This window comes from Sminthopsis crassicaudata, chromosome X (genome assembly GCF_048593235.1).
Source record: "Sminthopsis crassicaudata isolate SCR6 chromosome X, ASM4859323v1, whole genome shotgun sequence".
Taxonomy (NCBI): Eukaryota; Metazoa; Chordata; class Mammalia; order Dasyuromorphia; family Dasyuridae; genus Sminthopsis; species Sminthopsis crassicaudata.
Window position 1 is genome coordinate 78,487,717 of NC_133623.1, and position 13,392 is coordinate 78,501,108.

The following is a 13,392-nucleotide window of genomic DNA, read 5'->3' on the forward strand; positions in this document are numbered from 1 at the left end:
TGTTTAGTCCTGAATTCTTCCTTTTTCAAAGATCTAACAGTTAAACTACACCATGTTCTCCTAATCTACTTTTCTATCTAAATATTGTACTCATTTTGGTTTTCTGTTTGTATACAGTTGATTGGTAAATAAATACATAGTTCAGAAGTTCCTCCATGTCTCAGTGCAGGCTCTGCACATATTCGCCCTAAAGATGAATCTAAACCTGGAGTTGTAATAGACTTTAGACGAAAGCCAGTGTATAATCTTGAGGGACCCACAAGTTCTTTAAGGTCAAAACATCTTGAGTAATTTATTTTTAGGAATCTAGCCAGTTAACTATCTAGTTAATAAAGAACTGTCAAGAGTCTCGTAGAGGTGGCTGGCTACCCTCCTAATTCAGATGTCTGGAGTACTTCATCTGAGAGCCTTCTTGGCTGGCACTGAACCTTCTTTGTCTAACATAATATATAAATGCATTAAGACAGAGTCTCTTTGGAATCTTATCTATGGAAAAGACATTCTGCCTGGGACCTTCCCAATCAGGGACATGAATGCTGTGTCCTGGAATTCCCAGGCTATTTGACTCAGGAGTTGATGCTTCTCTAAATTAATGATGTTTTCCTTCATGTTATTACTTTTAATTTTTGTTTGCTATTATGCTTATCTTTCTGACATTACTATTGTGTCATTGTAATTATACTATTCCTCTTTTATTAATCATTAAACTATCTTATTAAGCTAAAAGGGGTGGCTTATTGCAATATTGATTCTGGATTTATCAATCCCTTAATCAGACAACATAATAGGATATTGGCCTATACTTAGATTCTTCCATGATGTTTTCCAGAAGATTTTATCCAAATGGGAGTGCTTGTCATTTATCAAACAGTGGATTACTATGGTCATTTACTGCTAGGTCTTCTGCATCTAATCTATTCCACTTTTCTACTACTCTATTTCTAAAACAGTAACAGGTAATTTTGAAGATTACTACTTTATAATACAGTTTGAGATCTGATGTAATTAGTGCACCTACCTTCTAATTTTTTTAACCCTTATTTATTTTAATATTCGTGAAATTTTGTTTTTTCCCCCATAATATTTTGTTACAACCATTTCTAGCTCTATAAAATAGTGTTTGATAGGTTTATTGGACATAGCACAAAGTAATTAAGTTATATTAGTTCGAATTATCATTTTGCTTTCTTTCTAATAACGGCTGCTTTCTTTTGTTTGTGTAAAACCTTTTTCATTTAATTTTATTAAAATCACCCATTTTATATCTCATAATGCCTTTTAGCTCTTGTTTGGTCCAGAATTCTTTCCTATTCTAGATATTTGGCAGTTAAACTACATCATGGTCTCCTACTCTACTTTTCTATCTTAATCATGTACCCATTTTGAGCTTATTATATTGGCACAGCTTATCAATGAACTATTGATATTGTTCCAATTACTTAGATCTGACTTTATTTCTGTAAAAAGTATTTTGTGTTCATACACTTCATGACTTTGTCTTGGCAGGTATATTCCAAAGTATTTTATAATATCTACAATTATTTTAAATGGAATTTTCCCCTATCTTTTTCTTTTTCTCCTGGGCTTGGCTGGTTTTATTTTATATGTATATATACATGTTTTGTATGGGTTTATTTTATATCCTGTAATTGTGCTAAATTTGTTAATTATTTTAACTATTATTCAACAATTATTCTAAAAGTGAAAAATTTGTTTCCTTATTGCCTATTCTAATTCCTTCAGTTCATTTTTCTCTTATTATTCAAGCAACATTTCTAATATAACACAGAAGGTGATAATACAGGAGGTGATAATTGGCATCTCTGCTCCATCCCTCATCTTATCTTCTTTAGAGAAAATGCTTGAAGATGGCTCCAGATGTTTTAAGGAAAGCCCCATTTAGTCCTTTCTTCTGTAGAGCTGTCCTGAAGAGGGTTAGGTTGAGGAAGAGATCTTTAAGTCATAGAGTGTAAAAGCTGGGAAAGAAACATCCAGAAAAAAACAATTCAAGTATAGTAGAGGTACTGTCATGATAACACAAGATCAAGAAGCTTCTACCTTAAGGAGCAGAGGACTTGGAATATGATATTATGCAGAGTAATCCAGCTAGGATTGCAGCCAAAAATTATTTGCCCAACAAAACTGAGTATTAGCTTTTAGAGAAAAACGTGATCATTCAGTAACAGAGAATTTTCAAGCATTAGTGATGAAAAGACCAGAGATGATTGGAAATTTTGATTTTCAAATACAGGATCCTGGAAAACATAATGAGATAGGTAATCATGAAAGTGATATAACAAGGCACCTAAAAAGGTTTATCTGTTTACATGTCTACATAGGAGTAGGATACTTGTAACTCACTAGAATGTTCTCTTTAATATGGCTGTTAGGAGTATATATAGACAGAGAGCACAGGTGTGAGTTGAATGTGAAGGGATAATATCTTTTTTTTAAAAATATATATGAAATTAAGGGGTGATAGAGGAATGTATTGGGAGAAAGGGAAAGGAAGCAATGGAATGGTCCAAAGTATCTGCCATAAAAAAGAGGCAAGAAAAAGCTTTTACAGCAAAAGGAAAAGAGGGGAAGGAGAAGGGGAGTGAGTAAACCTTACTCTCATCAGAATTGGCTCAAATAGATAATACCATACATATCAATAAGGGTAGAGAAATCTATCTTATGCTACAGGAAAATAGGAGGGAAATGGGATTTGGGAAGGGGGAGAATATGTCAAAAGAGAGAGAATATTGGGGGAGGAAGTGGTCAGTACCTTTCTGGATCCATTCATTATCTTCCCCTTTATCTGGGAGTTCCAGAATTTGGATGTAATATTCCTGGAGTTTTTATTTTGGGATCTCTTTCTGGAGCTGATTAGTGGATTCTTTCAATTTCTATTTTACCCTCTGGATCTAGAATATCAGGAGAGGTTTATTAAATGTTCAGCCTCTTTTTTTTGTTCATGACTTTTTTTGTTTCATTGATTTTTAAATTATCTTTCCTAGATCTGTTTTCCATGTCAGTGGTTTTCCTTTTTTTTTTTAAATAATCTTTTGTTTTGTTAATTAAAGCTTTTTATATTTTCAAAATATATGCATGGATAATTTTTATCATTTGCCCTTACAAAACCTTTCGTTCTAATTTTGTTGTCCCTTCCCCCATCCCCTCACCTAGATGGCAAGTGACTCAATATATGTTGAACATTTGCAGTTCTTCTATACTTATTTCCACAAATATCATGTTGCACACACACACACACACACACACACACACACACACACACACAAATCAGATGAAAAAGGGGGAAAAAAAGAAATAAAAGAAAATGCAAGCAAACAACAAGAAAAGTGAAAATACTATGTTCTGGTCCTCATCCAGGTCCCACTTTCTTATCTCTGGGTGAAGATGGCTCTCTTTATCACAAAACCATTGGAACTGGCCTGAATCATCTCACTGTTGACTAGAGCCACATCCATCAAAATTGATCACCATATTACCTTGCTACTACTTCCTTGTATAATGATCTCCTGGTTTCATTTCACATAGCATCAGTTCATGTCTCTCTAGGCCTCTCTGTAATCATCCTGCTCATCATTTCTTATAGAACAATAATATTCTAAAACATTCATATACCATAATTTATTCAGCTATTCTCCAACTGATGGGCATCTACTCTATTTCCAGTTCCTTACCATTACAAAAAGGGCTGCCACAAACATTTTTGCACATGTGAGTCCCTTTCCCTCCTTTATGATCTCTTTAGGTGCACAGTTTGATAGCCGTTTGGACATGGCTCCAAATTGCTCTCCAAAATGATTGGATCAGTTCACAACTCTACCACCAGTGTATTAGTGTGCCAGTTTTCCCATATCCTCTCTGACATTCATCAATAACTATTCCTGTTATCTTAGTGAATTTGAGAGGTATGTAGATGGTACCTCCAAGTTGTCTTAATTTCCAGAGCACTTTTCATATAACTAAAAGTGGTTTTAATTTCTTCATCTGAAAATTGCCTTTTCATATTCTTTGAGAATTTAGCTATTGAAGAATGACTTGAATTCTTACACATTTGTGACAATTTTCTATATATTTTATAAATAAGACCTTTATCGGAACTCTTGAATGTAAATTTTTCCCAGTTCATTACTTCCCTTCTAATCTAGTCCACATTGATTTTGCTTGTACAAAACATTTATAACTTAATGTAATTAAAATTATCCATTTTGCATTTAATAATATACTTAAATTAATCTTTGGAGACAAATTTCTTCCTTCTCCACAGATCTGAGAGATAAATCATCCTTTGTTCTTCCAATTTGCTTATGATATTACTCTTTATGTCTTAATCATTAATCCATTTCGATCTTATCTTGGTATAGGTGTTAGGTGTGGGTCAATGCATAGTTTCTGCCATACTAATTTCCAATTTTCCCAGCAGTTTTTGTCAAATACTTGAGTTTATCAAATATTAGATTACTATGGTCATTGATATTTTGTCATGTGAACCTAATGTGTTCCATTGATCAACTATTCTATTTCTTATCAGTACCAAACAGTTTTCATGATTGTTGCTTTATAATATAGTTTTAGGTCTGGTACAGCTACACCACCTTCATTTGCCTTTTTCCTCATTAATTCCCTTGAAATTCTTGACTTTTTGTTCTTCCAGATGAATTTTGTTATCTTTTGTCGCCCTGTGAAATGATTTCTTGGGAGTTTGATTGGTATGGTCAATTGCTTTTCTAATGACATATTTGACATACCTTTTCTATGTTTTCTTTTTTTTTTTTTTTAGTTTTGCTTTATTGTATCTTGATTTCTCATAAAAATCTTTAGCTTCCATTTTTTCTGTTCTATTTTTAAATTTGTACCTCCTTTCCGAGTTGACCAATTTTGCTTTTTAAGGCATTCTTCTCCTCATTAGGTACTTGAGTTTCCTTTGGCACCTTTCTCAATTCTTTCCCTATTTTTTCCTCTATCTCTCTTACTTGATTTTCAAAGTCCCTTTTGAGTTCTTTCTTGAGCCCAATTCTTATTTTTCTTGGAGGCTTTGGATGTAGGGGCTTTGATTTTATTATAATCTTCTAAGAATTTGTTTTGATCTTCTTTGTCACCACAATAACTTTCAGTGCTCAGAAATGTTTTTAGATTTTTGCTCATTTTCTTAACCTATTTCTTGGCTTTTAGATGTTTGTAAGAGTAGGGCTCAGTTTCCAGGGAGGAGGATGCTCTGTCCCAAGCTTCAGGATTTTTGTGCAGCTGTTTTCAGAAATCCTTCCAGGGAAGCTGACCACCAGCACTTTTTTCTTCCCTGGAGCAGTTAGGTGTACCCCTGCCTGTAGTTGTAAGATCTAGTGTACTTGCAGGGGTGGGGCTGCACTGGGACTCCCACCCTATTGCCACAGACCTTCTCCACTGACCTTCCCACTCTTCCCTGGTGTCCCCAAGGTAAGAGGTCCAGAAACCACAGGCACTGCTGCTATTTCAGAGGTCCAGCCTTGCTGATGCAGGAGTCTGGGCTGGAGCTGGGGGTGGGCCAGAACTGTGCTGACATTGTATGCTAGGCTCCGTTTTCACAGAGCTTTTTTTGCTGACCTTCTAGGTCTTCTTTGGTATCTCTGAGCTAGGAGGTTGGGAAGCCAGCAGTACTGCCAATGATCTGGAGGTCGGTCCTGGATGAGATGGAGCTGGGTCTGCAGCTGTGCCAGTGTGTCCTACATCGGGACTCTCACCCTGGTATCATTTTTTTTTGCTGAGCTTCTAAGTTACCTTTGACTGTAAAATGCTCTACTCCATCTTTTGGGTATCCTTATGCTCTAAAATTATTTTAGAGTCATTATTAAAAGGAAGTTGAAGCAATTTGGGATAAAGGTCAGTCAACTTCCTGCCATAACTGCCATCTTGACAATGTCTCTAAATATTTTAAATATTTGACTCGTTTTCTTCTCAACTTTTTACTTAATTTTTTTCTTCTGTACAATGCCTCCCTGTATACTTTTGTTGTTCATTCATTTTTCAGTTCTGTCAAATGCTTCCTGAGCCCATTCAAATGCTTCCTGAGCCCATTTGAGGTTTTTTTGGCAGAAATACTGCAGTGGTTTGCCATTTCTTTCTCTAGCTGGTTTTACAGGTAAGTAAACTGAGACAAACAGGAGTCAGTGACCTGCCCAAGATCACAAACTGGTAAGTGCCTGAGTCTGGATTTGAACTCAGGTTTTGCTGACTCCAGGCCCAGACCTTTACCCAATGAGTTTCCTAGCTGTTCTGATCTTTGTTCAGTAAAGCACTACAGACACAGGAACCATCAAGGCTAAGGCTCTTAGAGTGAATGGGAAAGGACTAGAGGACTCAGCTTCCTTCCAGCAGCACTGACTGGTAACTTTTTTGCCATTTCCTCATCCCGGCCTCTGACCCTCTTGTCTGCTAACCTCATTAAGACTGTTTTCTCATCCCTAAAATGGTAATGATCCTGGCATCCCCTCCCCAGGGGCTTTTGTAAGGAAAGTGCTGAATCCATCTCAAAGCTATACAGAAATATGAGTTTTTCTACCATTTTTTATTGTTTTAAGGGATTTCTGTCCTGGGAATAGGAGAGAAAGAAGAGGGAGGTAAATAAGAGGAAGCTTGTGTAAGGATGAGGAATGGCAGAAAAGTGATTACCCCAAGTACAGGAAATACCAGGGATCACTAGGCACGTGGGGAGACTGAGTCCTGGGAAGGGGAGCTTTCCCAGTGAGGTGTTCAAGGAAGCCTGGAGTTTGGGCCAGCAGGAGAGGAGCAGGGGCAGGTGCAAGTAGGTCTGAAATGGACAAAAGACTGGCCCCCCTCATCCCTGGGTCAAGGAGCCTCAGACTTATAGGAAAATGTTGCTTAAACTAAATTAAGGGAAGTGTTATGTTCAGACTGGGCCCCATCCCCTAGTTCATGAGACCCTAGACTTTCCAAGAAGTGTGTATCTAACAAAGTTACAACATTGCAAAACATGCTGACAGTGTACTCACTCTTGTCCAGACACTTCCTCATTGTAAACGAGAAACTGTGTCAGCGATTCCTAAAATTTGTAACTGCAAGGCTGTACCCGAATGTGGCAAATAGGCTTAAAAGTGTACCTCACTAAAGGTTCAAGACTGATCTCTACTAGCCTGTCTAGTGGGGGTCAGTCGCCAGCCGGCTAATAAACAATGCTTTAAATTGAATAATTTGGTCAGAGATGTCTATCTTGTGTCTGTCCATTTCAGGTCCAAGAAGGTGAGAAGGAATTTCCCACAACGCTCAAAGGAAGGGAGACAGAGAGCAAGGCCATGGAGACAAAGCCTGCCCCAAGGAGAGGGTGGACATTGGTGCTGCCTCAAAGCCCCTGGGAATACAGAGTCTGCAGACCTTAAACACATGATTGTAACATGCTGTTGTCTCCAGAAGCTGCCAATCGCTCTCTGGGAGGAGATCTGCTGTGTCAACTCAAATCTCTCAGACAGATTCTTCTTCCTGTAGAGAACCATTGTCTCCAGACAGTTGCCGTTAACTCTGCTCCAGAGAAGTGACTTCCCTTCCTGCAGAGAGCCGCATCAAGCCTGGTGTAGAGCAGAGAATGACTATCTCTGGAGTGCTGCCCTCTTTATCCTCCCAGAGAATGGGCGTGGGATAATGCAAGGGCTTCTGGGAAGAACCACTTCAACCAATGAACTTGCTCCTCCCAAGCACCTAAGCTCTTCCCCAGGAATTCACAAGTCAAACTACCAGGAAAGGCCAGAACTAGAAAATTGTCAAGTACCAACTTAGCACTTAGTAAAAACCCAATATCTCATTATCTCATTAGCACTTAGTAAGAACCTAACACATGATGTCCTTCTGAGAAGAGAAAGCATCTAGGGGATGACAATAGGATGAGCAGTGGTTAGAAGCAAAAGAAACCACTGAGAAGGGACAGGATAAAAAGAGAGAGAAGAAACAGAAGAAAATGGGATGCAGGGAAAGAAAATATTAGTAATCATCCTTATATATTTGAAAGGAATGAACTCACCCAGAAACAGAAGTATATAGCAGGATGCATTAGAAACCAGAATCCAACAATATGTTGTTTAAAAGAAACACAGTCAACACAGAAGGACACACAGAGAAGGTTTAAATAAGGGACTGGAGCAGAATCCATCATGCTTCAGCTAAAGCAAAAAAGGGCAGAAGTACAAATCATGATCTCAGATAAAGCAAAAATAAACCTGATTTAAACAAAACAATTACGGAAACCAAAGTTATGAAAAGGTCATTCAAATAAAGCATAATGGAATTTATTACAAGCACTAAGCTGTGATAATTGAAAGACTCGGTTATAAATTGAAAGGCAAATCTAATTTACATGAAGTTTAATAATAGGTGATATATTTATCTCTACCCAAACAGTGAATTTGGTTCAACTGTTGAGACTATTTGTATTCATCATTTGAGCATGAAAATGTTCATGGGAGTTCACCTCTATAACATTTACTAAATAATTTATTGTCCAAAGACAATAAGGTTAAAAATCTCCAAATTACCTATGAAGACTTCAAGGTGTGGGTGTGAAGATGAGTCTCTTACTGTTTACTAAACAACATCTTGCAGCACTTTGTCATTGTGCAATATGACCAAGGAAAGAGATAATGTCAACATTGCTTGGAAATACTGTGTCCTCTTGAAAGAGTTATAGACTACATGTGGTAACCATTGTTGCTAGCTATTGCAAAAGAGTAATTAATTTGCAGATATTGTAGGAGGCTCTCTCCCAATCACTGAATTGACCAAAATTTAGTATTTTAGCCTAGAATAGAATAGAATTGTTCTGTTTCTCCTTCGTTCTGAAGTGTGATTTGATGCTAAGAAATACTCAAGACTTATTGAATTTTTCTACTAAACATTTTATTTGCAAAAAATAAAAAACAAATTTATATCTTTACTGTCTTTTATAACAATGATAAAAAAAAAATTTAAGTCTTATCCTTTGACACACAACCCTCTGAGTTTCGTTATATCTGTAAGTAGAACATGGCTTCTGTTGAAGGATGAATAGTGTCCATGTGCTCTTACCAGGCATGAGCAGCTTGCTCAATATAAGAAGTTCCATCTCTAGGAGTTCATAAAGTATGGAAATTCCCACATTTTAATCTTGTAATATAGCAGCTGTTACGCTATTGCATCACAGTCATTAAAAATTATTTTGTCTCTTTTTCTTAAAATGTTAATAAGCTAAAGGATGAAAATGAGGGACAGTTGATATGGTGCAGTCTTTAGGAATAACCCTAAGGCTACTTGGCCTTTGAAATAATGCCATTAAGAATGATGTATTTCTTCCCTTAGTTTTACTTTATATGGCCAGCATGTGGAGCCCAGAAGATTGCTGGCTGTCAGGTCAATGATAATGGAGTTTATGAGCTTAATGAGCAACAATAATGAGATGGTTAAAGTTAATGCAGGCGCATAATAAAATCTGGTACCCACTACTTACCCTAGTGACATTTCAGGCCTATAAACACACTTCTGAAAGGTTTTCCCTTGCACCACCCCTCTGCCTTTCACTTCATCCCCACCCCCACCCCTTCTCCCTCAGCAGTTCTGTCTAGGGAATTATGGATATTGCACTTGCACACAAAGTTAGAACCAGACCTCTCTTCACCTCCATCTCCAAGCCATTAAAATGAGCACATCTGACATGAAGCACCTGGTTTCTCTTACTTTTCGCCATACATTTACTTTCCTTCTTCTGGCTCTTTGCTAAAATCTTTTGGAATTTAGCCTGCTTTAATTGGTATTACAATATTAATAAACTTTGCCACTAGACTTGGAGATGAGTCTGAGCCTGCAAATTCTTTTGAGACACCTCATGACATCGGTCTGCAGCTCTACCATTTTGCAGGTTCCCCTTGAACCTCAGCGCAGACTACCTCAGTCTATAGAGGTTAGTCAGGTTATTTTTTTTCTCATTGAAATCTTGGTACTGACATTACACAGAAGCAGCAGCTAATAAATGTTGAAGAAATAAAGTGACCTTGTATTGCCTTTTTCTGCCCTCCCACAAGTGGTAGTATTTCTCTAGATCTTATTAGACACTTCTAAATTAATGGCTTAGAAGACTGAAATGTAGGCTAACAAACATCCCATCTTACAAGGTATTCTAAAATGGATTCAAAATCCCAGCTCTATTTCTTTCTCTCTTTGTGATCTTGGGCAAGTCAGTTATTCTCTTTGACCCTTATTTTCTGCATTTGTAAAAAGAAAGAATTGACTACTGAAGTCCCTTTAACTCTAAATCATAGGACTTAGATATAATAAATGTTTTTGCTACCTGGTTAATGCTGTTAGTACATTTTCAGCGCTAATCAATCCTCACAAGTAACAACAAAAACATTTTCAGTATATGAACATCATCTCATCCAGTTTCCATATGTGACAGGTTAAAATAATGAATAACAAGAAAGGTTTGTATGATTTCTTTAGGAAATTAAAAATAATATCATTTTATGTCATTGAGAAATGCTTGTTTGGGCCATTATATTCTTATGTATTAAAATAATTTTCCTTTGTAAGAACTTACAAAATAGATTTTAATAATCTTATTAAAATTGCCTTTCATGAAGAAAAAAAAATGGAGTTCCAATTTTTCTCCATGCCCCCCCTTTCCCCTTTCTTAAGAAGATAACCAGTTTGGTATAGTTATGATTTGTGTAATCATGCAAAACACTTCTATATCCGGCATGTGGAAGAAGCTGATCAAAAGAAAGAAACCATAAAAAAATAAAGAAAATGAAAGTAGTATACTTCATTCTGTATTCAGACTCATCAGTTCTTTCTCTGAGGATATCATTTTTCCTTATGATTATTTTGTGACTGTTTTTGATCATTGCGTTGCTGAGAAGTACTAAGTCATTCATAGTTGATCATCTTACAATGTTGCTGTTACTGTGTACCAGATTAGCTTGCTTCTGCTTACTTCTCTTTGCATCAGTTCATAGAAATCTTTCCAGGTTTTTTTTCTGAAATCTGCCTGCTCCTCATTTATTACAGCAGAATTGTGTTCCATCACATTGATATATCCCAACTTGTTCAGCCATTCTCCAATTGGTGAGCATCTCTTTAATTTCCTATTTTTTGCCACCACAAAAAAAAGTGGTTACAGATATTTTTTGGACAAATAAGGCCTTTCATACTTTTTTTAAATCTCTCTAAAAACAGAACTAGTAATGATATTGCTGAATCAAAGGACATACACAGTGAAATTGCCCTTTCAGGAAAGTACCAAATTGGTCTTCAGAATGGTGGGAATACTTCACAACTCTATCAACAATGGACTCCCAATTTTCCAACATCCCTTTCAATATTTAGTATATTTCATTCCTTTCATATTGGCTACTCTAATAGGTACAAGATAGTACCTCAGAGTTCTTTTACCTTAACCTAATCAATAATAGTATAGAACTATTTTTCATGACTATAGATAGCTTTGATTTCTTCAATTGTACATTGCTTATTCATATCCTTTGACCATTTGTGCTTTGGAAAATGACTTGTATTTTTTGAAATTTGACTCATTTTTTTAATGTATGCCATTCTGGAGAGTGATTTGGAACTATGCTGAAAAAGTTATCAAACTGTGCATACTCTTTGATCCAGCAGTGTTACTACTGGGCTTATATCCCAAAGAGATCTTAAAGAAGGAAAAGGGAACCTGTATGTGCAAGAATGTTTGTGGCAGCCTTCTTTGTAGTGACCAGAAATTGGAAACTGAGTGGATGCTCATCAATTGGAGAATGGCTGAATAAATTGTGGTATATGAATGTTATGGAATATTGTTGTTCTGTAAGAAATAATTAGCAGGATGATTTCAGAAAGGCCTAGAAAGACTTACATGAACTGTTGCTGAATGAAATGAGCAGGATCATTATATACTTCAACAACAATACTAGATGATGATCAATTCTGATGGACATAGCCCTCTTCAACAATGATATGAACCAAACCAGTTCCAATAGAGCAGTAATGAATTAAACTAGCTACACGCAGTGAAAGAACTCTGGGAAATGAGTGTGAACCACTACATAGAATTCCCAATCCCTCTATTTTTGTCTGCGTGCACTTTTTATTTCCTTCACAGGTTAGTTGCACATCATTTAAAAGTCTGATTCTTCTTGTGCAGCAAAATAACTGTATGGACATGTATACATATATTGTATTTAACATATACTTTAACATATTTAACATGTATTGGTCTACCTGCCCCCTGGGGGGAGGGGTGGAGAGAAGGAGGGGAAAAATTGGAACAAAAAGTTTTGAAATTGTCAATGCTAAAAAATTACCCATGCATATATCTTGTAAATAAAAAGCTATAATAAATTTTTTAAAAATTTTATGTATTTGGGAAATGAGGCCTTTAGTATTGATATTTGCTGTAAAATTGTTCCCCTGTTTTCTGTTTTTCTTTTAATCATGGTTGAATTGCTCAGATGATGAAATTGAAACTATTTCCACTCATATGAAAGTGTTCCAAATCACTACTGATCAGAGAAATGTAAATTAAGACAACTCTGAGATACTACTACACACCTGTCAGATTGACTAAGATGACAGGAACAAATAATGATGAATGTTGGAGGGGATGTGGGAAAACTGGGACACTGATACATTGTTGGTGGAGTTGTGAAAGAATCCAGCCATTCTGGAGAGCAATTTGGAACTATGCCCAAAAAGTTGTCAAACTGTGCATACCCTTTGACCCAGCATTGCTGTTATTGGGATTATATCCCAAAGAAATACTAAAGAGCGGAAAGGGACCTGTATGTGCCAAAATGTTTGTGGCAGCTCTTTTTGTTGTAGCTAGAAACTGGAAGTTGAATGGATGTCCATCCATTGGAGAATGGTTGGGTACATTGTGGTATATGAAAGTTATGGAATATTATTGCTCTGTAAGAAATGACCAGCAGGAGGAATACAGAGAGGCTTGGAGAGACTTAAATCAACTGTTGCTGAGTGAAATGAGCAGAACCAGAAGATCATTATACACTTCAACAACAATACTGTATGAGGATGGATTCTGATGGAAGTGGAAATCTTCAACATAAAGAAGATCCAACTCACTTCCAGTTGATCAATGATGGACAGAAATAACTACACCCAGAGAAGGAACACTGGGAAGTGAATGTGAACTGTTAGCACTACTGTCTATCTACCCAGGTTACTTATACCTTCGGAAGCTAATAATTAATGTGCAACAAGAAAATGGTATTTACACACATATATTGTATCTAGGTTATATTGTAACACATGTAAAATGTATGGGATTGCCTGTCATTGGGGGGAGGGAGTGGAGGGAGGGATAATTTGGAAAAATGAATAAAAAATTTAAAAAAAATCATGGTTGAATTGGTTCTA